Source organism: Megascapheus bottae, chromosome 13 (assembly GCF_031878675.1).
Source record: "Megascapheus bottae isolate mThoBot1 chromosome 13, mThoBot2.hap1, whole genome shotgun sequence".
NCBI lineage: Eukaryota > Metazoa > Chordata > Mammalia > Rodentia > Geomyidae > Megascapheus > Megascapheus bottae.
In genome coordinates, this window is record NC_143521.1 from 37,289,226 (window position 1) to 37,316,648 (window position 27,423).

Below are 27,423 nucleotides of genomic sequence, written 5' to 3' on the forward strand. Positions count from 1 at the left end.
GTGAGCAAGAGCTATAAAAATATAAGCCAGAAAAGAATAGAAATCATCTCGACAGTTGAGCCATACAAGTCCCATATCCCCAGATTGATGGCCAGGCACTCAGCTGAGTAGGAAGGAAATGGTGAATAATTTTTAGAGCACTGATGTTGATAAGGAAGTAAGTCAGGCTCAGTCCTTCTGATCAGTTCCAGGTTATAAAATGTTGCTTGTATTTATGAGACTGTGGAACAGCATCTAAAGCTAGTTTTTAGAAACAGGTGAACTATATACATGGAACCTGGTAGTTTTTCTTTTGTAAAGGAAGAAATAAAATATCACCTTTAAAAAGAGATTCTTTATGACCTTTATACTTGTGAAATCTGCTTTTTCTCATGTCTGGTATTTTCAATATTTCTGATAGTATCTTTTATTTGTTTCTTGGCTGGTTCATTTTTAATGTAGCATGCCAAGCCAAAGAGGTTATACACAGGACAAAATTTATATAGATGATAAGACAAATAATTACAGCAGAGGTTTTTTAAGCCGATAAAAGAAATAGCCAATTGAAAAGCATGAAATGAAGAGGACAAAAGTGCAACATGAGCATTAGGGTAAGAGGTAGGAAGTGAAATGTCCCAATTCAGGCAGGAGCTGAGTTCTTTCTGACTTCAGTGACATTTTATTCTAGACAGAACAAGCTCCTGATCTCTATTTTTGTATGTCCCACATTCTATGGTCACAAAGAAGATAAAACACAAAATACAAAAAGAATTTTCCAATTAGCTTGGCAAAGTTATTTTATTTTTCACATATGTAACATATACCCACATGCCCACTTCTCAAGAATGTTCCTGGGATTCAGGAAGTGACCACGTACAAAGCTTACAAATAGGAAGATTTCAAACATGAAAGTTATTAGAAAAGGAAGGACTAAAAGCCATCCTTGAACTGGGTGTGGTGGCTCAAGCCGGTAATCCTAGCTACTTAGGAAGCTGAGAACTGAGGATCTCTGTTCAAAGCCATCCCGGGCACGAAAGAATGTGAGATTCTACAATTAACCTACAATTAATCTACAATTAACCACTAGAAAATGGGAAGTGGCCCTGTAGCTCCCGGGATAGGTTGGGAGCCTTGAGCTGAAGAGCTCAGCGACAGTGCCTAGGCCTAGAGTTCAAGCCCCATAACTAACAAAAAAACAAGAAAAAACATCATTGGCTGGATTCATGAACTCTGGAATTCTGAAGGTCCAAGCTTGGTCCAGGTCTACTTCTTATTCTATTCATTCATCTACAAATAATTGGCAACAGTGAAGATTTTTTGTTTTTTGGGTTTTTACAAATCTTTTTAAAATATATTTTTATTGTAATTAATAGAAGGGTTATATTATATTCACCAGATAGAAAGTGCATTACTTCACAGACATAGATACCTTTTCTCATGTCTTGGTCCCCATTTCCCTTCCCCACCCCCGGCCCTCATCTTGTTTTTTCCCCCTTCCCTATCCTATTTCAAATAACCAAATATGCATATATACAATATATCAGATAACCAGGTGAAATACTGTAACAATATGAGATAACCAAGTGACAGCAAAAGAGATGAGAGATAACATAGTACATTAAGGGCAACAATCACTCATTATATGGCTTTTGTTTCTATATCCTGGAGGTCCTTTCATTTAGCATCATACTATATGGCTTTATGTATCTAGGTTTTGTTCTATTGTATATCTCTGGTTTCTACTGATTATGACAAATGAGGGAAACCATTGAGCCTAAGTTCCTTTGAGTCTGGCTTACTTCACTTAATATGATTTTTTCTAAGTCTTTCCATTTCCTTACAAATGGGGAGATGTCGTTCTTTCTGACAGCAGCATAGAATTCCATTGTGTATAAATACCACATCTTGTTGATCCACTCATCAACTGAGGGACATCTGGGTTGGTCCCATATCTTTGCTTTGGTAAATAGTGCTGCAATGAACATCATAGTGCTAGTCCTTTCCTCAGTTTTCTTAATTTTACAGAACATGTGCTGAATTTATCACTGCTTGGGTAGAAAAGTTTATCTGACTTATCTTTAATTAATCAACAAAAAGGTGGAACAGAAAATATGGCTCAAGTAGTAGAATGCCAGCCTTAAGTGAGCAAGCCAAGCAGAAGAGCAGAACCTATTCTAGTACTGTCATGAGTGCATGTGCACACACACACATGAAAAAAAAATCATTATTGCAGGGAATAACATAGCTTTGCTCGAGAATCCTGCAGGTGTGTACTGAGAAGTCAGTACTGGAGTCCAGAGGCTCCACACAGCATTCTTATCTGTCCCAGGCACTTAGACCCCTGTGGGCTTTCCATAGGATTTGGCCACACTACCAAAAGGGAGAGCAGCTTTTACAGCAACCTGGCCCTGTTGCAGTTGTCTTCCCGTGGCTCACCTTACACAGGAAAGCCCTGGCATTGCTAGATAAATGGATCAAGGTTGCAGCTCACATCGGTGTTTTGACTCTAATGCTCTAACACTGCATAGGAATTCCACTTTGCCTCATTAATATGAAGGAGCCATATATGGCAAGTTATTCATTGACATGACCCAGACCTCTGGTTTCCTAGAAATTTCACTGCAATATTGGGCTCCAAAATCTTTATATTTTATATCCTACTCTCCAGGCCCTGTGTGAGTGTTTTCCCAAAGCATTTAAAGAGGTACGGCCTCCTCCTCAGCCACAGATCCAGCTGCATGAAATCCTATGTATATGCTCCCATTGAAGATTGGTAAAACTCAGAACTTCCCTTCTTTTCTCCACCATCTTCTACCCTAAGTCCACATTCTAGAAACGTAATTTTTAATGAATCTCTATGAGTCTGATGCCTCTGCAGGTCTCTAGATGTCTCTCTCAATCTTTTTTTTTTTTTTATGTTTCTCACTCAATGTTGCTGCTCCCTGAGTGAATATCTTTTGTTTCTTTCTAGTAAACTTCTACCCTTTCTTTTTCTTTTTTTTTTTTTTTTGCCAGTCCTGGGCTTGAGCTCAGGGCCTGAGCACTTGGAATTTCTCAAGGCTAGAGCTCTACCACTTGAGCCTCAGCACCACTTCCGGCTTTTTTCTATGTATGTGGTACCGAGGAATCGAACCCGGGTCTTCATGCATTCTAGGCAAGCACTTTAACCACTAGGCCAAACTCCCGGCCCGACTTCTACCCTTTCTTCAAGGCAGATTTGCCACTCAGTCTTCTCTCTGATGTTCCGATAGATAGCCGTCCTGATTCATTGATTGTGCTTTATCCCATGGACTGGAGTCACTGATCACACCGGAGGCCCCAGCAGTGGAGGCTGCTTCACTCCTTTCAGAGTGATCTGGTTTGGCATGGAGTTCAGTGAACTTCAGCTAACTTCATTTAGAAACCATCCTGGGCACTTTTATTCACAATAGCTGTGATCAGCAAAGAGAGTTGTGAGGGACCTTAACTTACCCTTCTTTTGAGCAATTAATAGGCTCCAACTTTCTTCTCCTAATTTATCCATTACATTCTTTACACATTTGCATTTAATACTCATATTTGAGAATGCAATCCTCACCATCTCTACTCTTACAAAAGATTGGGAACTAAAAGTTTACTTGCTAATGATGCAAGAAAAACACACACAGAACGGATTGTGGTGTTTTTATTTTGAGCTGTAGGGATATAGCAAGGTGGCTCTGATAGATCTTAGAGGGCCGGACTCTCCCTGGTTTTCAGGCAACAGCATTGGCTGTGATGCTGTGGCTTTTCACTATTCTTGGGCCTTTTTCTGTCTCTGATGTAGCACACAATTGCAGTCCTTGCTAAAAATTGTGGTGTGATCTGTGTGAGGATTAATATTCTGACCAACAGTTTCTGAGACAAAGAGTGGAGATTCTGACCTAGTTTTGGCAGCCCGCCTGACTCAACTTTGGGAACTTTCTCTCCTCCTGTTTCTTCTTTCATGGCTGATCTATAAACATAGCTGCTTGTCCGTGGCTTCTCATGGAACTCATCTGCAGCCTCTGACCTGCTTTCCTTTCAACATCTCCATCTTGTCTCTTCCTTCTGATAGGTATCCTTCAAATATTTTGACTGTCATAGTCCGTAAGTTATGTATACCATCAGATATTTTTAAGGTGACATCTAAAAGTGTTTATCATAAGTTTAAATCATTGCAGAGAATATAATTTCTGGTGCAGTGGATGGCATGGATAAGTGTCTGTCTTCTAAATACGTCAAATGGAATTAAGTACAATAGGAAGACAATACTCCCATCATGTATTTTTAAGTGTTTAAGACAGCTTTTCATGATCAATTGGACTTTGTTGGAAACAAACAATTGTAAATTTTATATAGTTCTATTTTGCTCTATAGTTTACATTTGCATCCATTTTTCCTACAAAATTTATTCTATTTTTTTTGCCAGAACTCAGGGCCTGAGCACTGTCCTTGGGTTTTCTCAAGGCTATAGCTCCACCACTTGAGCCACAGCACCACTTCCAGCTTTTTCTATGTATGTGATACCAAGAAATTGAATCCACGTCTTTTTGCATGCTAGGCAAGCACTCTACCACTAGACCAAACACCCAGCCCCAAAATTTATTCTAATGTAATATATTTCTAGGATAATTTGTTATAACAACAAATATATACATATATATGTATATATAGAGAGAGAGAAACTAAATTTTATTTTCTTTCCTGTGAGTTAAGGGTTTGAATATTTATATTTTACATTTAAAATATCTTCTCCTTTGAGTTATTATGAAAGTATACATAATTTATTAAAATATTATATTATAATTTTATGGATGATTCTTTAACATAAAAAGTAAAATTTTATTGCTTATATTCATCTCTCAGTTGAATTAAGGTTCTGTTTTTTGTTTGTTTTTACTTTTATTTTTGGTTGTATTGGCATTGAATTCAGGACCTCAGACCTGCTAGGCAGGAGCTATTTAAGCCATACCTGAGCACTTTTTACTTTGGTAATTTTTAAGATAGGGTCTCAGTTTCTGTCAGTTGGCCTGATACCTTGATCCTCCTAATCTGAGCCTCTCAAGTATCTAGAATTATAGGTGTGAGCTACAGTACCTAGCTAAGATAACAATAAAAATTAATATATTTATATTAAACAAAATAATAATTATTATTGCTATATGATTTACTACTGTTACTATTAAGGCAGAGTTCAACACCACTTCTATTCCAATTTTTCAGCATTATAAATGAAAGAATAAGGAAAATCTTGTTCACATAAAAATGTAACAGACAAAGCCAGGTGCGGTGGCTCACACCTGTAATCCTAGCTACTCAGGAGACTGAGATCTGAGGATCAAGGTTCAAAGCCAGCCTGGGCACAAAAGGATCTGAGACTCTTACCTCCAATTAACCTCTGGAAACTGGGAAGAGTGGGGCTTGGCTCAAGGGTAGAGTGGTAGCCTTGAGCCAAAGAGCTCAGTGAAAGTGCCCAAGCTGAGTTCAAGCCCCATGACCCACAAAAAAATAAAACAACAACAACAAAAACAACAGACAAGAATGGAAGGAATTTTGTTGCAGCAGCACAGGTATGATCTGTTTTATATTCCTGGGTTATATGTCCCATATCATAGAAATTACTTTCTAGTGTCTGTCAGCTGACAGCTTCATTTGCTCTGTCCTCACATTTGTTAATATCAGAAATCCAGGGCTTATAAAACAATGCAGTGTTTACCATCTTCAGCTACCCTAACACTGTGGGCAGCATGTTGAATTGTAGTTTGCTAAATATTGCTTATTTTGTACAGTGCGCCAAAGCTGCACTCTGAGGTAGTGGCCTGCCTTTCTCTTGGAAAGGGACTGAGGGTAAGTGAGCAAGGGAAAAATCAGAGAATGGATCCATTGTAATACCGTTGTGTTCTGGGGAAACTTTCAGGAATGTGTATAAACTTTGAAAATTAGCTCTCTTTAAATGATCTGTTGGAAAACCGTATCTGCTGGTCTGTGAACTCAGAGTCCATGCTTCTCACTTTGAAGAACTGCTTTGACTGTTTCGAAACATCTAATGTCCCCCTCAAGCTCATGAGCTGTAGGGCTGATCCCCAATAAGTAGGCCATTGACAGGTGTTTGGATCATGAGTTCATGACTCAATGAGCTATTTGGAGGTGGAGACTAGTGAGAAAAAGTGGATCATTGCATGTATTTATCTCAAACCCTGCTCCTCTTCTCTTTCCCTGTTCCCCAGGCCACCATGAGGTGAGCAGCTTTGCTCTGCCCTGATAATTTGCCATGTAAATAAAAGCTGACCATGGACTGAAACCTCTGAAACTGTGAATCAAAATAAATCTTTTGTCCTTTAAATTGTTTATGTCAGGTAATTTTTCAAGTTATGCAATGACCAACACAGATGTCACCCTGCTTCTTGAGCCACAGCTCCACTTCCTGTTTTCTAGTGGTTAACTGGAGATACTCTCACAGTCTTTTTATTGCCGGGCTGGCTTTGAACCATGATCCTCAGATCTCAGCCTCCTGCGTAGCTAGGGGTACAGGCATAAGCCTCCCTGCACGGCTACTTGTTTAGTTTCTTAGTGTGAGCATTTGTAAATTGTTGAATGGGCTTTACTCATACTGCCTTCTCTTGGGGAAGCTTGGAGAAGTGCTGGAGAACTGAAGCTGTTTTGTGCTTTACGAACTTAGCTACTTCGACCTACAGTCAGAACCAAAGCTGGGTGCTGGTGGCTCATACTTATAATCCTAGCTACTCAGATCTGAAGGTCAGGGTTCAAAGCTAGCCCAGGCAAGAAAGGCCATGAGACTTTCATGTCCAATTAATCACCAGAAAACAGGAAATGGAGCTGTAGCTCTAAGTGGTAGAATGCTAGCCTGGAGCAAAAATACTGAAGAACAGTGTCTAGGCCTTAAGTTCAATCCCCAGGATGGACAAAAATATACTACTACTACTACTACTACTAATAATAATAATAATAATAATAATAACCATTTCAATCTCTTTTCCATATTAAGTTAACTTTTGATAATTTTTTTGCCAGTCTTGGGGCTTGAGCACTGACCTTGGGTTTTCTCAAGGCTACAACTCTACCACTTGAGCCACAGAACCACTTCTGACTTTTTCTATGTATGTGGTACGGAGGAATCAAACCCGGGTTTTTGTGCATACTAGGCAAGCACTCTACCACTAGGCCAAACTCCTGGTCCTACTTCGTTAATTTCTATTACTGTTTTCTCCAATCCAAGTTGGATGTCTTGAAATATTATCAGCTAGTGAGATATTTAATTGCTTGAGGGTATTAAAGTTGTTTTCTACATGTTTAACAAGTGTAATTATCTCATACTAATTTTAGAGGGCATCTTATTGGTTCTGTTGTTTATGAACTAAGCATTCCTTCTTTTATTAAAAGGATTCATTCTGGGGGCAAGATATGTGCTTTAGGGAGTGGGGTGGCTTGACAGCATTGCCAGTACCCAGAGATTTTCTCTGGGGAAGCTGCATTCCTTCAGCCCTCTGCTGGATTTTTGTTGGTGGTAGTGGCTCTTCTGTTTTTATTTTTATTTTTATTTTTTGCCAGTCCTGGGCTTGGGCTCAGGGCTTGAGCACTGTCCTTGGACTTTCTCAAGGCTTAGCACTCTACCACTTGAGCCTCAGCACCACTTCCAGCTGTTTTTCTATGTATGTGGTACCGAGGAATCGAACCCGGGTCTTCCTTCATGCTAGGCAAGCACTCTACCACTAGACCAAACTCCCGGCCTGTTTTTATTTTGTTTGTTTGTTTGTTTCTCTGGTTTCAGGAGCTGCAGGAGATACAAGATAGGTTCTGAAGGGATTTCTGGTGAGTGCATGTCTGGAGCTGCTGACACTTAGACAAAGGGCTGGCCAGAGGTTGGTGAAGCTAGAGAGACTCAGTTCTGGTGATATTCTTTGACAACTAGGCATTAGAAACCAATTCCTGGACCATTGCATACCCTCTTTTGCTTTGGTTTGCTCTGGTCCTGTTACTCAACATGCTTTGAGTAAGAGGTTGGGTCATCTCAATACAATGCACAAGTGAGAATTCCTTTGGAAGCATAATATATTGTGTGAACTATATACCTATGTTCTCAGATGCATGGATGAAATATTCATTATTGCTATTATTGCTATAAATCCCCTAGCAATTTATGAGTTGGTCTCCAGAGTGGAGATGTTAACTCACAATGAGACCTTCAAAAGGTAGGCCCTGTTGAGAGATCTTTATGTCACTAGTTTGTTGTCTTCAGAAAGGATGCAAGCAGTTCCTGTGAGACCCCTAAGTTCTTACAAGCAAAACATGGTTATAAAAGCTTGAGCCTGACCCCTGAATCACTTTCCCTCTGGCTTCCAATCTGGCCCTAGGATCACCCTTGTGGGGCCATCCTTCATGATGCAATGCCAAACTTCACCAAGTTGCCTCCAAACCTGTGAGCTCGGTAAGCTTTTTCATTATGAGAGCTCAGGTTCAGGTATCTCATTATAGTAATGCAAAGTGAAATAGTGGTGTGTGTGTGTGTGCGTGTGTTCTCATCATGGTCTATTCCATTGTGGCCTACTTTAAAAAATTTTTTTAGCATTGTGATAAAATGCACATCAGACCACTTTGAGATACAGTTATATTGTGGAACAATTGCCACCCTTCATCTACCATGACTGCCTACTATCAGAACTCTTCATCTTGCAAAACTGAAATTCTGTACTCAGAAAACAGTACCTCCACCGGCATGGTGGCTCATGCGTGTAATCCTAGCTACTCAGGAGGCTGAGATCTGAGGATCAAGGTTCAAAGCCAACCTGGGCACAAAAAGACCTGAGACTCTTATCTCCAATTAACCTCTAGAAAAAGGGAAGTAGGTCTTGGCTCAAGAGTAGGGTGGTAGCTTTGAGCTGAAGAGCTCAGGGACAGCGCCCAGGCCGAGTTCAAGCCCCATGACCCACAAAACAAAACAAAACAAAAACAAAAAACACTGATTGTATATAGAGATTCCCTTCTTGAATACTTGTTTGTTAAACATGTCATTTGAAATATGATGTAAAAATCAATGTTGGGTTGGGAGTTTGGCCTAGTGGTAGAGTGCTTGCCTAGCATGCACCAAGACCCAGGTTCAATTCCTCAGTAACACATACATAGAATCAATGCCAGAAGTGGTGCTGTGGCTCAAGTGGTAGAGCTCTCTAGCCTTGAGAACCCAAGGACAAAGCTCAGGCCTCCAGCCCAAGCCCAGGACTGGCAAAAAAATTAAAAATTAAAATAAATCAATGTTAATAAATTATTTAATAAAAAATAAAATAAACAAACAAACAAAAATAACAGTATTTCCATAATCCCTTTCCTCAAGCCTTGGAAAACGCATTAATTGTGTTTTAAATATAGAAGATTGTGTAAGGCCTGTCCCTATCACACACCAAAACTTAAGTTGTTTATTGTGGCTCTCATTACAACAGGTCACATTTGAGGCACTTGCTTATTAGACTTCTTGTATATGCTACCAATTGTTACACATCCAGTGCTAATATAAAATGGACCTAAAAGAATTCTTTGACTCTAGAGGGTTTTTTTTTTATGTTACCACATTAAAAGATGACAGTATTTTATGAAAAATTTTCAGACTCCACTTAATTTTATATTTGCTACTCTAACAATCTCCAAAGTTTAATAAATACTGTATATATCAATAGACTTTTCCTCATACAATAAGAGTTTTATTTGGAATGGATAGGAATTGTTTGTTTTAGTCGTGGGGTTTGAACTCTGAGGCTGGGCACTATCCCTGAGCTCTTCAGTTCAAGACTACTGCCTTACCCCTGGGGCTTTAGTGCCACTTCTGGTTTTCCAGTGGTTAATTGGAGATAAGAGTCTCAAGGTCTTTAGTGCCTGGGCTGGCTTTGAACTGAGATTCTCAGAGCTTAGCCTCCTGAGTAGCTAGGATTACAGATATGAGCCACCATGCCCAACCTATTATTGGTCCTTTAGAAATCCTGTAACAAACACAAAAATTGAATATTTCAAAGAAACAGAAATGAAGCCGGTTATAATTCTAGTTAGTCTGAGGCTGAGATTTAAGGATTTAAAGCCATCTTGGATAGGAAAGTCCATGAGTCTCTTATCTCCAATTAACTAACCCTCCCCTCCACCAAACAGACTGGAAGTGGAGCTCTGGCTCAAAAGATAGTCTTGAGAGAAAAAAAAAAAGCCCAAGGACAGTGCCTACACCTGAGTTCAAGCTCCAGCATCAAAACACAACAGAACAAACTAGGAATCCCTTGCAATTCTGGGCACTGGAAATTCAAAATAAAGGTAAAAGGAGGAAAGGAGAAAAGTAAGAGAGGGAATCATTTTGAAATAACTTACAACTATGAAATACCTCACAGTGGCTTAAAGAATCTTATTTAAGTTGGACACGGGTGGCTCATACCTGTAATCTTAGCTACTCAAGAGGCTGAGATCTGAGAAGCTTAGCTCAGAGTCAGCCCAGGCAAACAAACATGAGAAAATCTAATTAACCAGCAAAAAAGAGACTCAATTGCCTTGCCTAAAATGTCAAATTATAATTGGTCTTACCGCCTCAAAATGTCTTGAGTATCATATGAGGTAATATTTACAAATTCTATTAAGACAAACACTCTTACTAATGCTTATTAGGTACCAGACCCTATTCTAAGCAATTAACATTATATGTCCTGTTTAATTCTCACAACAATCCTATGACGTAAATGCTAGCCTTATTCCCATGGTATACATGAGAAATTAGAAACACAGAGGAACTAAATCACTTGCCCACACAACTAAAGACAGGCCCCTTAAACTCTGGGTCATGTCTGGGACATGTTCATGTTCAGAACACTATTTTTTAATTAATATTATCATGGTGTGAAAAATGAAGCCTTCTAATTCTCTCATAGAAAAAAAATCAAATGTATTATTCAATGGAAAATATGATTTTGATCCGAGCTCATCTATTTTAAAATAATATTTACCCAGAAATGAAAAATGAGCCCCATAAAAAAACAAAAACAGAAACACTGTTTTCTGCCTGTCTTTTGCCTTCTCCCCTTCTCCCATACCCTTGCTCAGGAGGAGTCAATCTATTTGCCATGTCATGAAGATCTCCATACTGCTTATATGGGAAGGAACTGAGGTCTCTGGCACCCAGCCAAGTGAAAATTAAGGACTGCCAGCCATCATGTGTCCCCAGCTCTTGAGATGACAGCTTGACTGCAGTCACATGGAACACTCAGAGGGGCTCAGTGAAGACACTTCCAGATGCTTGGAATGACAGAAATGGTGAGGAAACGTTTGTGCTTTTCAGCTTCAAGGAGTTTATCCATTACAAATCCATGCATAACTACAACAGATATTGGTACCTGCAGGTGGGGTGCTGCCATATAAAAACATAAAATATAACAGTGGTGTTTTATTAATTACTCAGCAGTCTTTTCCTTTCTATATAGATTTGAGAATTAGCATGTCTGTCTATAGAGCAATATAGGAACTACTGCCATTTTACCAGTAATATTCCAATCCACAATTACAGTATGTTTCGCTCAGATTTTCAAAAAAGCCCTTGCTAACAATATTTTGCTATGTTAGGTGTACAGAGGCTCCATATCTATTGTTCATTTTATTCCTAATATTTTAGCCTATCACATATGTCTTTAAATGTTACAATGTTTCTTTTCTCTTTTTTGGGTGGTGGGGGAAGTCATGGGGCTTGAACTCTGGCCTGGACGCTGTCCCTGAGCTCTTCAGCTCAAGGCTGCCACCCACCCTACCCTTGAGCCAAGTCCCACTTCCCATTTTCTAGAGGTTCATTGGAGATAAGAGTCTCAGGTCCTTTTGTGCCCAGGCTGGCTTTGAGCCTTGATTCTAACATCTCAGCCTCCTGAGTAGCTAGTATTACAGGTGTGAGCCACCGCACCTTGCTTTCTTTTTTGTTGTTGTTGTTGATGATGGGGTTTGAACTCTGGGCCTGAGCCCTATCCCAGAGTTCTTCAGCTGAGAGCCACTTCCGGGGTTCTGGTGGTTAATTGGACATCAGAGTCTCACAGATTTGTGCCCAGGCTGGTTTTGAACCATGATCCTCAGATCTCAGCCTCCTGAATAGCTAGGATTTCTTGTGTGAGCCACTGGGTACCTGGCTATAATGTTTCTTATAAACAAAATGCAGTGACGTTTTGGTGCTGTCAAAATTAAATTGTTTTCAATTGTTTATTGCTTATAAATAGAAATGCAGTAGAATTTGTCAATGTTTTATTACATATTGCCCACTTTTAAATTTTAATCTGTTTGTAGCATTGTATTTAAACATGTTTTTTGTACACAGTAAATAATTGGATCATTTATTATTATAATATTTTATTGGTATTGTTGTTATTGATGCTAGTCCTCGGGTTTCATGCTGTCACTCAGATATCAAAGCTGGCATTCTTCCACTTGAGACACACCTTCAGTTCCAGCTATTTGCTAGTTAATTGGAGATATGAGTCTCACATATTTGTTTGCCTAGGCTGGCCTCAAACCATGATCTTCACCTCTCAGCCTCCAATGTAGCTGGATGCGTGAGCATGAGCTACTGGCAGGTGGCTAGATTATTTTTTTATAGCCAATCTAAATATTTTGTTGTTTTTTAGATCCTATGTGCTAGTTAAGTTTAATATATCATTAATCTGGTTGGGTTTAAGTCCACAATTTTTATTGTTTCCTTTTAGTTTCTTATTTTTGGTTCTTTTCCTTGCTCTTTTCTCATATTCTTTTCAATTATTTAAATACCTTTTGATATTTGATTGCATTTTATGTGTTGTATATTTGGTTATTTATATTTTTTTAGTGGTTGCTTAGAGGTTACTAAATATAAGTGATTGGAACAAACTAGTTAAGAGAAAGATTTTTCTTTGTGCCTTCACTTGTAAATCCAAGCACATGTATGAGGTACTATGAACTTAAAAATCCTTCGAATTACAACCAATACTCAAAAACACCTTGAATTTACTTAAATACCAGTCTTTTTGACAAAGGCATTGTTCTTGACTTAATCTATCATCTCATTGACTTTTTTCCAAGGTCAAGTCCTGTAAAATTAAAATAGTTCATAGTTGGGTTTTTTTGTCTTTGTTTTTGTAAATCTGGTTATTTAGTGTCAGCTAAAGAAATAAAAGGCAAGCTTCAAAAAGTTGTATGAACCTCATGAATTTAAAGCTATGTAGGTGTAGTATCATTGCTAAAGTAAAGAAGAATTTGATGTAATAGAAATATAATACCTTGGTACGTGGGATGCTTTAGTAGAGTACAAGTGTCAAATCACTTCAAATTAATCTAAATTGAATGTAAGACTAATAAAAACTCTGAACATTTTTCATTAAATGTTATATTGCATATAAGTTTTATGTGAGAGATATTGTGAAGAAGTCATGCTTGATTAACCAGAGCAAAGAAGAAAGACTTATACTAGCAGATTTCAGGATTTATTATAGAGATAAAGAAATTAAAATAGCGCACTCTTAGCACACTAATAAGAAAAAGAGTCAAGAGTCTAGGAAAAGATCTAAAAGAATGGATAAATGAAAGATATAGCATTATAGAAAGTTAAAAATGTGGCTAAGAATGTGGCCTAGTGGTAGAATGTTTGTCTACCATGAAGCCCTGGGTTCAATTCTTCGGTACCAAATACACAGAAAAACCTAGAAGTGGTGTTGTGACTTAAATGGTAGAGCGCTAGCCTTGAGAAAGGCTCAAGAATAGTGCTCAGGCATTGAGTTCAAGCTGCAGGACTAGCAAAAAAAAAAATAGAAAAAAGAAAAAGAAAAAGAAAGGTAAACTGCAAGGTTATGTTATACTTGAATGGTTGGTTTTCTACTTGTAAAGTTACATCCTGATCTTATTGATAAACAAAGATTTATAGGTAAAAAGAAAATTTAAAAACCAAAACTTTCAACATAGCAGAATAGGGAAAATACTTTTTTTTTTGGTCAGTTGTGGGGCTTGAATTCTGGGCCTGGGTGCTGTCCCTGAGCTCTTTAGCTCAAGGCTAGGGCTCTATCACTTTGAGTCACGGTGCCATTTGCAGTTTTTTGGAGGTTAATTGGAGATAAGAGTCTCATAGACTTTTCCTGCCAGGTTGGCTTTGAACCTTAATCCTCCTGAATAGCTAGGAATACAGTTGTGAGTCACTGGCACCTGACTGACAATATAACTTTTTGATGTAAGGACAAAATATTTTCCCAGTCATGTATTTATTCATGAAAGAGCAATTAAAAGTCATAATGTGTGCAGTGAGGAAGGTCTACATCTTATTTGACCTAATATTTCCTCTTTTTTTGCCAATCCTGGGGCTTGAACTCAGGGCTTGTCCTTGGGTTTTCTCAAAGTTAGCGCTCTACCACTTGAGCCACAATGCCATTTCCAGCTTTTTCTGTGTATGCTGTACTGAGGAATCGAACTCGGGGCTTTGTGCATGCTAGGCACTCTACCACTAGGCCACTTTCCAAGTCTGGAAAGTACTCTTCAGAAAACTTGAAGAGGGCATATACTGGCATTTGGGTGGTTAATTGGAGAACAGAGTCTCACAGATCTGGACTGGCTTTAAACTTTGATCTTCAAATGTCAGCCTCCTGAGTAGCTTGGATTACAGGCATGAGCCATTGTTTCCTGGCTGTACTTTATTTTCTTTTGTATTCCACCTTCCTTCTTCACTTCTTGGAAACATTATTCTGTGACTATTGCTGGTGCATAATGGACAAAAATAGATTGTGATTTATCATGTTTACTAATGCTGTAACTTGGATTTGAAATTTTTATAGCCTAAATAAGAGAATTATTACTCACATAGTCATTGGCTTGGAAACTATTTTCATGAGAAATCATATCTCATTTGATTAAAATAAAGACAAAAATTCAACCTCAAGGAAAACTCATTTGTTTTCTAAGAATAGCATTTCAGAGAGCCAAAGAAATTAGAAGTGGAAAAATCAATTAGAGCTAATATACCAGCTTGTCGGAAAGGATTGCATTCTACAAAATATATTCTAGTTCTTTGTCCAGGTTCATTTAAAATTACTCTCCTTGAAGTCTTTCCTTTTATCTAATTTCACATACCAAGGATCATTTTTTTCTAATATCCATCCTTCACATTAAGTATTAATTCTATACAATAACTCTTAATCATACAATCTTTGTCTTGTTATTTTTCTTTCCAAATTTATGCTGTTAGTAATTTGTAAGACCCTAGCTTTCATTTAACTTTATGACCAATGTTTATTTATTTAATGATCTTTTTAGACCCAAAGAGAATCAGATGTGATAGTTCACACCTGTGATCCTGGTATTTGGGAAGCAAAAGCAGGAGGATTGTGAATTTGAGGTCAGTGTATGCTAAATAGAGAGACCCTGTTTAGAGATGTTTAAATTTTTTAAATCACCTTTTATTTTTCTGTGTTTGTAGACCTGGTAACAAGACATTTTAAACTGGAAGATACTAAGCTAGAACAAGCAGAGAAGGGATGCTATACATTTCTTGTTTTAACAGTTCCTTTACAATTAGCAATGAATTTTCTATTTATCTCCATACAATTTAAACATTTTTTCTCTTGTAACTGATTTCTGGTTCTTATTAAATGCTTTCTCTATCAATGTTCCCTATTTTATGTTCCATCCTTTCTAATTTTGTTTGCATGGATTTAAAATTGAGCATTTTTCTAGCTTGGATGTGGTTATTTGTATTTTACCTTTTGAATATGAAGATAATGATTTTTACCTGTTTATAAGATTAAAATTCTTGCCCTTATTTGGGCAGGGAAATAATAATGAGACACATCAGGACCATGGACTCATATATTGTCTGGTGATAAGAAAAACATGAGAAGATATCATAGCCAGGGATAGAGACTTCCCTGTGCATATGAACATAAATCCTTTGCAGGGGCTGGGAGTTTGGCCTACTAGTAGAGTGCTTACCTAGCATGCACAAAGGCCCGGGTTCCATTCCTCGGTACCACATACATAGAAAAAAAAAGCCAGAAGTAGTGCTGAGGCTCAAGTGCTAGAGCTCTAGCCTTGAGAAAGTCCAAGGACAGTGCTCAGACCCTGTGCTCAAGCCCAGGACTGGCAAAAAGAAATAAATAAATAAAATAAATAAATCCTTTGCAGCCAGAGCAAGGTCAGTAACATGGCAATGTCCATAGTAAACTCCTAGTAGCTTTGGGAAGGAATATGATGAATTTCATTGTGCTTAGTAAATGGAGATTTTATGAATCCTTTTATTCACTACCATTGTGTAACAGTGAATTTTACCATGGAATAAATGCTAATGCAAAATGCAAAATGCATTTTTAATATAAAAAACTTTTAACTAGCTTTCACTTTTACCAAGGACTGTGATGGTAGTGATAAATGAACAAGTAGAAGCTTGGCTTGGTAGCTCACGCCTGTAATCCTAGATACTCAGGAGGTTGAGAACTGAGGATCATGGTTCAAAGCCAGCCCAGGCACTGAAGACTGAGACTTTTATCTTCAGTCACTAGAAAAGGGGAAGCAGGACTGTGGCTCAAGGGATAGGGCAGTAGTCTTGAACTGAAGAGCTCAGGGACAACATCCAGGCCTAGAGTTCATGCCCCATGATCCCCCCCACCCCCCAAAAAAATCTTAGAAGCCAGGCATTGTGGCTCACACTTGTAATCCTAGCTCCTCAGGAGGCTGAGATCTGAGGATGAAGGTTCAAAGCCAGCTGGGGAACTAAAGTCCATGAGACTCTTATCTCCAATTAACCACTAGAAAACCGGAAGTGGAACTCTGGCTCAAAGGATAGGGCAGTAGCCTTGAGCTGAAGAGCTCAGGGACAGCATCAAGGCCTAGAGTTCCAGTCCCACGACTGACAAAACAACAACAACAAAAAAGCCTAAGTAGAGCTGTAGCTCAAGTGATAGAGTGCCAGCCTTGAACAAAAAACTTAGAGTACAGTGCCTAAAGTCTGAGTTCAAGCCTAAGTATTGGCACACACACACACACACACACACACACACACACACACACACACACACAAATTAAAAATGATAGACAAATGATGTATACAAAGAAAAGGATAGGTAAAATTAGTGTTTACCTGGTAGCCAGAAATACTATTATAAGGTGCCTGTGTAGTATCTCACTTATTTAAAACAACAATAAGATGTATATGCTATGATTATTGGTATTTTCAGATGAGAAAACTGAGGTTGAGAGAGGTTGAGTGGGAGAGTGGTTCTACTAGTTTAAGCCAGGATAGCCCAAGTACAGCATGTGCACATTTCATACAGGGTATCCCACTTAAGCTGGAGACACCTCTTCCCTGAGAGGAGCTTTTATAGGAAAAGTAATATAACAGGGGCTGAAAAGCTGTTTTAGCTGGAATGTTCTGACTCCTTACTAGGGCCCATGGAATAACTGAAAGAAGAAAAAATTGGCATCCATTCTCCATTGTGTATCCATGTCCTCTATTCCACACCATTCATTTTGCATTCACCTCAGAGTCCAGTAAAGGACAGGACTGATCAATAACACCTTTATTGCAAGCAACCAAAATGATATCAAAGAACAGCAGAATGCAGAATAGACACTTCACTTCCATGGGGACAATTGCCTAGTGATGAGGCTGGCACATTTATCTCATGAAAACCCTATTCCCCTGAAGTGATGGCAGCCCTAACTTCCCCAGAAACGGGAGAACAAGGGCAGAGATAATGCTCAACCAGGTCTTATGTGAGCAGTTCTGAAACAAGACTATCAGACCATCTGCCACCACCTTTGATCACCTTTGACCAGGTCTGTTGAATAATTATTCATATCGCCCTCCTACCTCTTCCAGTTCTTTGTCTATTTAAACCTATAGCTCAGATCTATTCCCCAAGATGGCTGAAGATGAGCACAGGTGCTGTCTTCCTGTGGCATACCCATATCACATAAGGAATCTTTCTCTGCCCTTTACCATGTGTCTTAATTCAACACATAGTGGGACATGAAATGGCTTGATCTCACACATGGAAACCCAGGAGTTTGAGCCTGGAGCCTAAACCATCTCCAGATTCAGTAATGTCTGAACTAGACCTTAGAAAGTAGGATTTTTGGAAGATAAAGAAGATATAAAAGGGGGCCAGGAATGTGGCCTAGTGGTAGAGTGCTTGCTAGCATGCATGGAGCAGTTCCTCAGTACTACATACATAGAACAAGCTGAAAGTGGTGCTGTGGCTCATGTGGTAGAGCTCTGGCTTTGAGAAGACCCCCAGGACAGTGCCCAGGCACTGAGGTAAAGCCCCAGGACTGGCAAAAAAATATATATATAAAAAGTGCTTGTTAGTGTACAAGAGAAAGTATATAAGCAAAAGAAGCTCAAGGACAGTGCCTAGGTCCTGAGTTCAAACCCCAGGAACAGCATATATATACTAAAACGTAGTGGCTAAAGTTTTTATCCTTAAGAAACTGAAGTTCTCAGGGGAAGCAAGGCGATAGCATTAGCAGCTTATGTTAGATGGAAGGCAACAGGGAGGAAGGAGACTGGGAGTGATGGGTTCCCCAGAGGCCATTCAGCAGGATTATATAATAGTGTATGAAACCCAGGAGGAAAGTGGGAGTGGTAACAGAGAAAGGGCCCAGATTTCAGAGGCAGCCCTGAGGTGGAGGCAACAGGACTGGATGACTAATTTGATGTGGGTGCTTAAGGAGGAAGGAAGAATTGAAGATGACTGAAATTCCTAGTTTAGATATCTGAGTAACTGGTGATATCATTAGCTGAAATAAGAAGGGAAGGAAAGAAAACATACTACCTGTATGCTGCTAGAAATGTTCTATATTTTTCATCCTAAACAAACCACTGATGAAAAGAGTAAACTACCCATTTTACACATAAAAACAGAGAGGCCCAGTGAGGTTAAAGGAGGTCACCACTGGAGAGAACCAGGCTATAATTCCAAGGCCAGTGTTCTTTCCACCATAAACATTCTGCAGGCTGGTAATTTTAATTTGGAGAAATAGAACCGAACCTTGAGGGGAAGATAGACCTCCCAGGAGGAAGTCCTGTTAGCACAAGTACCAGCAAGCACAGCACCATGCTGTCAGCACTACTTCCTGCAGAGTACCTCCTGGGGGTGGGCGTGGCTGTGAGGCTAAGGTTAAACATTTACCTTGAACAATACAGGGATTCTTGACCCATGGCACTATGAAGCCCTCAAAATGTGCTTAATGTGGCAAGGAACTGAAATGTTCATGGAATTGGACCTGTGGCCTTAGGAGCCGTCTTCAGTGGGTGAGGCTTAGCCATCCCTCCCTACACATCAACTAAAGAGACAAGCATGGGAGAGCTGTGGAGAAACGAGATTATTTAGTGGACCCCAGCACTGTGAGGAAGACATAAATTATTGATGATCCTAGGGTTGTCTTTGTGGGGACTGGTGTCTTATTTTAGGGCTAAGCAAGGGAGGAGTTAGGGGCAAGGGTAAGAGGGATGCATGCTGAAGTGACCCCAGTCAAATACCTTATGCTGTTGGTCATCTCAGGATGGTTGTAGGCATTGTTCTTTGTTTCCCAGAGAGCAGTTTCAGCTTTTCTCAGTAGGTATTTATTCATGGATCCCGTCTTTCCTGGAGTCTGAAGGTGACCATGTGGCAAAGACTCAGAGGAAATGAAAGGTTAATGCAGCAGAGAGGGACGAAATGGAGTTAGGTCAGTGACCTTCTTCATTAATTCTGATTGATTTTAATTAATTTGAAAGTAACTAAGCTTACTTGCCTTGTGACTATCATATTGCCCAGTTCTGGACTAGAGGAATCAGCCACAGCTGTTCAAAGAGAGGCCTGACTGTCCTCCTGGTAAGTCACTATTTGCTTATCTTCCTCATCATGTGGATGTGGTAAGATGTTGGAGGCCCCAATCCACTAGTCAGCAGGAGTTCTTGCCTGCAACCTAACACAAACTTATTTTGATCAGATTTTGACTTTAAAAGGAAAGTTAGTACAATATTCCATTTCTTTTTTGTTTGTTTATCCAAACTGGCCTCAAATTTGAGTTCCCCCTACCTCAACCTCCCAAGAGCCAGGACTCTACTCCATTTTCTTTCTTCTGTGAGACCAAAATCATAATCACTTTTTCCACATTTCTATTTTTCTGTGCCAAGTTAAGTGTTAACTAAGTGCTATGTGTTACTTAAGAGTACAGATATAGCTGTATGTGGTTGTACACACCTGTAATCCCAACACTTCAGAAATGGAAGCAGGAAGATCCCAGTGCCAGTGTGGGCTACATAGTGAAACTACCACTGAAACAAACTGCACGCACAAACTCCAAGCTCTCTTCCTAAGTTCCAATTCCAGCTCTACCACCATATAGGCTGTGCCTTTGGTTTCTTCACATTCTCAAACCTTATTTTCCCTGGGTAAAAATAGGGATACAACCACACGACCTGAGAGGAGTTATGAGGATGATGCTAAATAAATAAACCGTGTAAAACACCTAGCCAGTCACTGGCACATTCTAAACACTCAGTTAAAAACTACCTATTCTATAACCAGCACTTTATGAGTTTGTACTTCACACCTCTGTGTATTGACATTTACTCAACTCTATTTTTTGCTTAGGTGGAAGGTATATTCTCAGATCCCCAAATGTCAGAACATTCCAAAAAGTACACATTCATCAAGATAAAAAAAAAAAGGTAGTTTCTGAACTTATTCCTTAGACAGTATTGTGAACATGAATTTTGTAGCCATTTTGTATTTTCTTTTCTCTATTGTTAAATTATTTTAAATCATCAGAAATGTAAACTGTGGCCCTGTTATTTTGTTGTGAAATTCCTTTGACTGAGCCTCAAAAGGTTCATCACACTTGATCAAGTAAAAATGTTACAAGTCTAATGTAGGCATAAAAGATTTCTTCATGTCTGATAGTTTTGAAGAATTTCATGTCACTTTGATCAAAATTATCTATCTAGACTTTGGTTTATCTTAGAAGTGGCTGTATATACTCTTGATCAAGGCATATTTAAAGACTAATGTCAGCACAAGAAGGAAAAAGTAATAAGATTGCATATGTTGACACCACTTTATACTCTGTAACATTTGGACTAAAATACAGCATTGTAAAACTATGTGGGAAAAGCAATGTATATCTGTAAACCCAGCACTATCATATCATACTGCGCTCTCTGAATATCATATTGCATACTGTGTGTGTGTGACTTGAGATTGAGGCAGGAAGACGGAATTGAAACCCAACCTAGGCTATGTATGGAATTCCCAAAACGGGGAAAAAAATATCCCCACAAGCTGGGCCCCATGGCTCACACTTGTAATCCTAGCTACTCAGGAGGCTGAGATCTGAGGATCAAGGTTCAAAGCCAGCCCTGGCACTAAAGTCGGAGAGAGTCTTATCTCCAATTAATCACTAGAAAAGGGGGGAGGGGAGTGAAGCTGTGGCTCAGGGATAAGAGAGGTAGCCTTGAGCTGAGGAGCTCAGGGAAAATGCCCATGCCCTGATTAAAGCCCCATGACTCACACACACACACAAAAACCACCCCCCCCAAAAACAACAAACAAGTATTTTAATATTCTTGGAATTTATTATTTTCGTCCACTAGAATTCTGAGAAACCAGAATTCAGACGTCCGTTCTGCTTGATTTGTTTGCTCTAAAGAAAAGTTACTTAAATCTCTGAGTCTCCAGAGAGGTAACGTGTAAAATCTAAGTCTTGGTCTTGACTTCCTTTTAGAATAGTCTCTCCTATATTCTTCAAACTACAATTTCCTGTTTGCCTCTCTTCTTCCATTTACGAGGACCTTTGGCCTTGGAGGTAATTATCACATGTTTGGTAGAACATGCTCTTGAAGCATTCTTGGAATACTTCCTTTCCTTAGAAAACAGGTCATGGGTGAGTCAGCAAGAAGGGGAAAACCCCCACTCACAAAATTGCATGAGGTGGTACAATGAGCAACTATTTTCTTTGTGAAGCTAATGATGAGGTATAGAGACAGCAATTATTTATTTATAAAAATGAATGCACGGGGGCCGGGAGTTTGGCCTAGTGGTGGAGTGCTCGCCTAGCATGCACGAAGACTGGAGGTTCGATTCTTGGTACCACATACATAGAAAAAGCCAGAAGTGGTGCTGTGGCTCAAGTGGTAGAGCTCTAGCCTTGAGAAAGTGCAAGGACAGTGCTCAGGCCCTGCAAAAAAAAAAAAAAAGAAAAAAACCCAACAACAACAAAAAACGAATGCACGGTGCAAGGCATTATGCTGCTGGTCTAACTTATTCCGTATTTAGCAAGACAGACAGGAAATCAGGGAGATCTCCCCCCCCCCCGCCCCCGCCGCCCCCGGCCTTGAACCGGTGGCTGTCCGGGTGCTGTGCCTGGCTGGACAGAGGAGGAAGCCCGGCGGCTGGAGCTGCCCTGCCGTCCCCGCCCGGCCTCCCCGAAGCATTCCGGCCATTTCCTCGGCAGCCGCAGCCCACCTCGCGGCCTTTCCGACGTCACTACCCTGGGCATCTAAGGACCGGCTCGGGAGGTGACTTCGAGGGTCCCCGGGAAACGGCTGGGACGAGGACACATCCGCGAGTCAGGGAGTCCGGGAACCCAGGCGGGGGCGCAGACGTTTCCCCGGTGAGCCCGGACGCCGGGCAGCTTCCGGCGGGCAGATTGCATCAGGTGTGGAGCTGAGCGCCCCCTCGGTCCAACCTGGCGGCCACTGCGCCTGCGCGCAGCCCCCCCAACCCCGCCCCGCCCCGCCCCGCCCCGCCCGCCGCAGACTCCACCGCGGGTTTTCCTCCGGGTCCGGGAGGGGAGGTTGTGCTCATCTTCCCCGGACCCCCTGAGAAAAGGGATGGCAGGGCGGCGCTCCTGAGGTCTCCGGAGTCCGAGGGACTGGAGGGCGGCGGGAGAAGACGGATCTGGAAGCCAGTGGATGGCTGCTGCTACTGCCGGGCGGGCGCAGCGGGGGGGGGGGCGATTTCCTCCTCCCTGGGCCTCGGACCCAGCGGCTTTGTCCGCGCATGTTTCCCTAACAGCCCTGCCCCTTGGCCGTCCGCGCGTGTACCGCCTTCCTTGTACGGAAGGATGTTTGCAGTGACTGTGGGACCGCGAACACCAGGAGGGCAGAGCTCAGGGGCTTGAACTCAGGGCCTGAGCACTGTCCGTGGGCTTTCTCAAGACTAGCGCTCCACCACTTGAGCCTCAGCACCTCTCCTGGCTTTTCTACGTAGGTGGTACTGAGGACTTGAACCCAGGGCTTCGTGCATGCTAGGCAAGCACTCTACCACTAAGCCAGACTGCTGGCCCGGAGCCCAGGGGCTTTTAACTCACTTCTGCCCAGGACTAATAGTGACCTTGTGACTCAATAGCTTGGGGGGGGGGCAATGAAGTGATGAAAACACATGGCACTTCAGAAAGCATGGGAAAAGGACTAGCGGAATCCTTATTGAAGGAAAGTGGAGTGCATTTCTGAAGGTTTGGAGAGGATGCTGTCACCTTAGAGTTACAATGAAAATACTGTCAGGAGATGGCAGGTAGAGTTCTCCTCTGTCTCTTCTCTCTCTCTCTGGAGTACTGAAGGCATAGCCCTCAGCCCATCAGCTATCACTAGTGAACTTGTATGTACACAGGTGCAGGCCCCACCACACGCCTACCCCGTGGCACTCTCCGAGAGCAAGGGGTCAGGAGAACCCAGCAAGTCTTCAGAGTGAGTCTGACCCAGGGTCCAGTCCCTGCGGTGGCAGAAGAACAACCTGAAGATGCTTTGGAAATGGTCTTTTGCAGGGCTTGAGGTACAGCACTGTTTACCAGCTACCAAGTATCTATTTCCATGAGGGCTTTACCTGCCTATCTGCAAATGGACTTATTAGGAATCAAGGGAGTAGAAAGGAAATTATTGTTTTCTTTAAATGTATTTACTTATTATTTTGCTGGTCCACTTTAGCCACAGCATCACATCTGGCTTTTTTCCAGTAGTTTATTGGAGATAAGAGTCTTAGGGACTTTATTGCCCCGGCTGGCTTCGAACCACGATCCTCATATCTCAGTCTCGGCTAGGATTACAGGCATGAGCCACCTGCACCCAGTTACTATGCCTTTATTTATTTGTTTGTTCATTTATATCCGATGTAGTTCTCCCCTGGAGGAGGAATTGTGTATGTGTGTAGGGAATCTGGGGATGGGCCTAACGAGGCACTAGAAGAAGGTCCTACCTACTAATTTTATGCTTAGATGGTGGTGGGCAACTCTGATCACTCAATCTGGGGACACTTTCCCATGCAAAAGAGACACCCACGTGAGGGAGAAAAAAAGCAAGCCTGCAGTCCTCTTACCCAACTGCCTTTTGGAGCACAGGGTCACCAGGCCGCACCGCGCTCTCCGGGGTTTCTGGGTCTTCCCTGGCCCCCGGGCCGGCCGGCGCTCTTCCCCGGAGCCGCCGGGAGCGCGGCCGCCGCAGCCTCGGCCTGCAGGGGTCGCCCTGGGAGCGCGGCCCACCCCCTTCCGCCCCGGCGCCCGCCCCCGGCCCCGCCTTTCTCGGCTCGGCCCCGGCGCGGCCGGGCCTCCCCAGCCTCTCCTTGGCGCAGCCGCCTCCAAAGCCTGGAGAAGTGGAATCTCGCTGGCGCCGCCTGCTTGCGCGGGGCTCTCCGGGCCGCACTGGGCATGCTCAGTCCCGGAACCCCGGCCGCTCTCAAGTAGGAAGCTGGTGAGCGGCTCCCGCGGCCGATTCGGGCGCTCGGAGGAGGGCGACGCTGGAGCCGAGCTGAGGCGAGCGCCGCGCGCGCCCCTGGTGAGTCCCGCTTTCCTCCCGGCCTTTGCCCGGGACTCGGGAGTCGCCCCGGGAAGGCTGGGAGAGATCCGGGCAGGGGGGTAGCGGCGGACAGCGAGTGGCTGCGCGTGTCGCCCGCGGCTGCTCCTCTTCTCTCGGCCCCAGGGCTACGCCGTGGCCGCCGCCGCCCAGCCGCAGCCCCAGCTGCAGCAGCTGCGGCCGCATCTGCAGCCGGCACCCGCTGCGGAGCCCGTGCGCCCCGCGCTGCAGGGCCAGCGACTGCGGGCTCCCTCCTGGGCTGGCATCCCTCCCGCCTCCCCGCGCCCGCGTTCCCTCCGTAGCCCGGGCTCGGCGGGGCCTGGGGTGAGGGCGCAGGGTCGGAGCGCTGCGTCCGGGTGGGGACCGCGGGGGACCGGCGAGGGCGGCGCGGGCGGCGGAGCGCGCACACCCCCTTACCCTGGCACCGGCCTCTGCCTCCTGGAGGCAGCGCGCGCCTGCCGGGGACCTGAGCGCCGCGCTCGCTCCTCCCGGGGCGCAGAGCAGCTGCCTGGAGAGGGAGCGGGGGAAAAGTTCATTTCTCCCTCGAAGGCACATAGTGATTTCATAAGAAAATGGCTGTGCCAAGGGCCCCGAACTAGGGAAGCTGGCCATTGGGTCCCCAAAGCCCTTCTGCAGCCCTCCCGATCGAATGGAGGGTGGAACGCCAGCGATGACATTTGTACGACAAAAAGAGACCTGGACGGAGGAAGGGATGCGGAGTCCCCCAGACAATGAGAGGTGTTCTCAACGTGGGGAAGAAGTCTAGAAGCTAGAGGTCAGGGGGCCAAGGGCCAAGGGACGTGAATGAAAGATAGGTGGAGACTTCAGAATGAGAGTTGGGACCGTTTTGGAGACCAGTTTTGCACAGTTTTAGAGCCACGACGGGTCACAGTCTTTTTTTTTTTTTTTTCCCTGTTTCTTTTGACGGGATTGGAGCGGTTGGAGGGAGAGCCGAAATTGAGAAAATAAAGTCATTGTGAGAGACCGAGACCTGGACTCTTAGAGGGGACAGTTTTGTTTTTTTTTTTAAAGTTCTCAACCCTTGGTTTTTACATTGTGCCTGATGACTTAAGGGACAAGAATTCTCATAAAATGATATCAGCAGTGACTTTTGAATTTCAAGACGGAAACTTTGGGACGGAGTCTGGCATTATTTGGTCATTTGTTTCTCTCTCTCTTTTGTTTTAACAGTGACATCTGAATTTGTATTTATATCTTTTTCTCCTTATTTCTCTTGTCATGCATTTGAATTACAAATCTTGTTCTCAAATGGCTATGGTATCTAAATTTGTGTGGTTGGCCTTTAAGAACTCCTGAAACAGAACCCTGGAAGGAGGAGTTCTGGATGAACTTAGGCAGCTGGTGTTGCCTTGTTTTCAAGTTGTTGAGTGAAAGCAGAATTTGTTCAACAGTTTATCAGTACTTGTGGATTCTGGAAAAGGCGTTCTTTTGAAAGGTTAGCATTTGACTGAAAGGGACCTTACTGGCACAGAGAACACAGGTGGCAAGAATGCACAATAGGACCGTGTGAGTGTGTGTGAGTGTGTGTGTGTGTGTGTGTGTGTGTGTGTGGCTATGGAGCATCACAGGTGTAAGATTTCTGTTACAGGCCAGTTGTTATTGATGTACTAGATTACTAGATGATTCTGAAAACTCCTCATAAATTGTGTACTCCAGAGCCTTTGTAAAAGGACTCAGGTTGAAACACATTTCCAGAGAAAACTCTATGCTTTACACTTTTATTTCTTCTTCAAATGGATACTTTAAATAATTCACCTCTGAGGAGTCAGAAAAACCTTATAAAGTGGTAGTTGAGAAAGTTGAGGTGATAAAATATAACAGCCTTTTGTACTTAGCTGGTGTTATGGCTGGCTGCAATGTTATTTGGGAAAAGGCCAGTAAATATGGCAAGAAATCACATATGCAAATGTATAATACTTAAAAACTCTTACATTTTATGTAATGTTTCACCTTTTTGATGTTTTTAAACTTTTTTTTTTTTGCCTTTAGAAAGCAACAAGCAACCATTGATTACAAACTGGTTATAGTAAGAATTCTTGGAAGCCTTGCAATGGTATTAGAAAAATGTTATGTTAGCAGGGCACGGTGGTTCACTCATGCCTGTAATCCTAGCTACTCAGGAGGCTGAGGTCTGAGGATCACAGTTCAAAGCCAGCCTGGGTGCTAAAGTTTGTGAGACTGTTATCTCCAGTTAACCACCAGAAAACTGGAAGCAGCACTGTGGCTCAAGGGGTAGGGTGGTAGCCTTGAGCTGAAGTGCTTAGGGACATCACGCAGGCCCATGACTCCCCCCCCCCAAAAAAAAAAGCCAGGCCTGGTGGCTCCCACCTGTAATTCTAGTTACTCTGGAGGCTGAGATCTGAGGATCATGGTTCAAAATAAAAAAAAAAGAAAGAAGGGAAGAAGGATAAATGCTATGTTAACTACCCTGATTACTGATAATCTAAACTTTTAATATTTTAGGAAAATTGGAATCTTGTATGTATAGACACTTTTTACTTATGGTTTTAAAATGGATAGTACTCTTGTGATATAATACCTTCAATTAGATCTTAGGAAATTATTATTAGTTATGTGGATGATACTTACTTTCCTTCCCTGGCTTAAGAAAACTAGAATTTGTTCAA

At 42.1% G+C, this 27,423-nt stretch overlaps 1 protein-coding gene across 11 annotated transcripts in view; it reads left to right on the top strand.

The window, feature by feature from the left end:
- The first annotated feature begins 24,573 nt into the window (after positions 1-24,573).
- Apbb2 (amyloid beta precursor protein binding family B member 2) overlaps positions 24,574-27,423 on the top strand; it is a 268,672-nt gene continuing 265,822 nt past the window's right edge. For all 11 annotated transcript variants that reach the window (XM_090343669.1, XM_090343667.1, XM_090343668.1 and 8 more), the window contains exon 1: positions 24,574-24,757. The gene's annotated coding sequence lies outside the window, so the exon portion shown is untranslated. The remainder of the gene's footprint in view (positions 24,758-27,423) is intronic.